Source organism: Artibeus jamaicensis, unplaced genomic scaffold, assembly GCF_021234435.1.
Source record: "Artibeus jamaicensis isolate MK-2021 breed Jamaican fruit bat unplaced genomic scaffold, CSHL_Jam_final contig_387, whole genome shotgun sequence".
Lineage (NCBI taxonomy): Eukaryota > Metazoa > Chordata > Mammalia > Chiroptera > Phyllostomidae > Artibeus > Artibeus jamaicensis.
Window position 1 is genome coordinate 37613482 of NW_026521812.1, and position 2174 is coordinate 37615655.

At 33.0% G+C, this 2174-nt stretch overlaps 1 non-coding gene across 1 annotated transcript; it reads left to right on the plus strand.

Moving 5' to 3' along the window:
- The first annotated feature begins 476 nt into the window (after nucleotides 1-476).
- LOC119038692 (small nucleolar RNA SNORA38) lies at nucleotides 477-608 on the plus strand. The gene has a single exon (XR_005080461.2). It is a non-coding gene; the product is annotated as a small nucleolar RNA SNORA38 (small nucleolar RNA).
- Nucleotides 609-2174: the final 1566 nt, after the last annotated feature.

Here is a 2174-nt window from a genome sequence, read left to right on the forward strand (position 1 = left end):
AGGGAGCAATGCAACTCATTTCCATCCCATTCATTTTTGTTATTTTTATAATATTTACAGTTTTTATTTTTATTTTTTATTTTTTAAAGATTTTATTTATTTATCTTTAGAGAGGAAGGGAAGGAGAGAAGGAGAGAAACATCAATGTGTGGTTGACTTGTGAGTCCCCTGCCGGGAACTGGCCTGCAACCCAGGCATGTGCCCTGACTGGGAATCGAACCACGATTGTGTGGTTTGCAGGCCCACGCTCAATCCACTGAGCTATGCCAGCCAGGGCAATGTTTACAGTTTTTAAAAAAGAAATTCTGATTTGCAAATGATAAAGCAATAGTACTTGCTCATTGTCAAGAATTTAGGTAATTTGTGGGGCGGGGAAAAGTGGTGGTGGGAAAATGGACATAATTGTATTTAAACAGCAATAAAAATGATTTAAAATAATAACAATAAAAATTTTTAAAAGAATTTAGGTAAAACAACCATCTTACAGAGACATGTTGGTGCCTCCCTGTCTTTAGACATGTAAGAGTTGGAGGCAAAAAAGTGTGGACTTGGAGAAATCTGGGGCCAGCGTGCTACCTTGCAGGCTCAAGGTCAACCATTCCACACAGAAAAAAAAGAAGAAGAATTTAGATAAAACAAAACAAAAAGTATTGAGAAGATAATTACACTATCCACAGCTATACCATCCAGAAAATAAATGTCAACATTTGGCCTAGGCCTTCGGATCATAAACAGACACCTCCTTTTCCATTTAGGATTAGTGTGTGTATAGAATTTAGGCCCTACTTTCCTTTTTCATTTGATACTATTTCTTGAACATTCTTCTATGTCCTTAAGTAGCCTGGTAAAATATGATTTTTATATCTGAATTTCATTGTTTGGTGTATTGTGATTTATGGACCCATTTTCCTAATGTTGGGTACTCAGGTTGTTCCAACTGGTACTTAGATAATAAAGAATTCTGTAATGCACACCCCTTTATAGAATACAACTTTATTTGGGGGGAGATAGATTCTTCAAATGGAACTAATGAGTCAAGCCTATTAACATTTTGAAAATTCAGTTTTCACTTTGTTTTCTAAACACATTGTACCAATTTATATCCCAATTTATGCATGATGGTACCCTTCAAACTGAATCTTTACCACACTAATTTTTAAATTTTATTAATTGGATAGATATTCACCTCTGTTAATTGAGTATAATTGCTATTATTTTCTATTTGTTTGCTACCTAGCTATTTTTAACAATTTTATTGAGATACAACTTACATACCATAAAATCTCATTATAAAGGTACAACTCAGAGATTTTCAGTAAATTTATAGAGTTTTGTAACTATCACCAATTTTTAAATAATTTTAGGACATTCCAGTTTCAGAACAGTCCCCATCACTCCTCAAAATTTTCTGGAACCCTCTTGTAGTCAATCCCCGATCCCACTCCTATCCTCAGGCAATTATTGGTAAGAAAACTTCCTTTTATGTCTCCATAAATGTGTCTCTTCTGGGCATTTCATAGACATGGATTTACACTTAGCATTTAATGTCTGACCTTTTTACTTAGCACAATGTTTTTGAGGTTTATTCATGTTTTAGCATGTTATAATGTCATGCATTTAATTCATTTTTATCTAATATTTAATTCATTTGTACTGATGAATTCTTTCGTATGGATGCATTGCATTTTGTTTCTCTCATCAGCAGTTGAAGGGCATTAGAATTGTTTTCAGTTTGGGAGTATTGTGAATAATGCTACTACGGACATTTGCATACAGTCCTTGTGTGGATGTGTGTTTCATTTTCCTTGTAGATTTGAGGGGTGAAATTGCTGTTCCACTATTTTTTAAATGTTCACTAACAGGTGAATGGATAAACAAAATTTGGTAGATTTCAAACTTTATTTATCTTCCTGAATGGTTTACACAACATAGAAATTATGTTTTCTGAAACTTCAAAAGAATTCTTTGCTCAGCCACCTGGACCTAGACAGTTTTTGAGAGGAGTTACTTAATAACTTTGTCAATTCCTTCTCAACATACTGGTTTTTTATATGTATAATTTATTTAATCAACTTCCAGAAATTCATACATTTATCAGTTATTTTTACACGATCAACATACAATATTTTCTTTCACAATATGTTCATATTCATTTCTAACATTATATGTTTGTA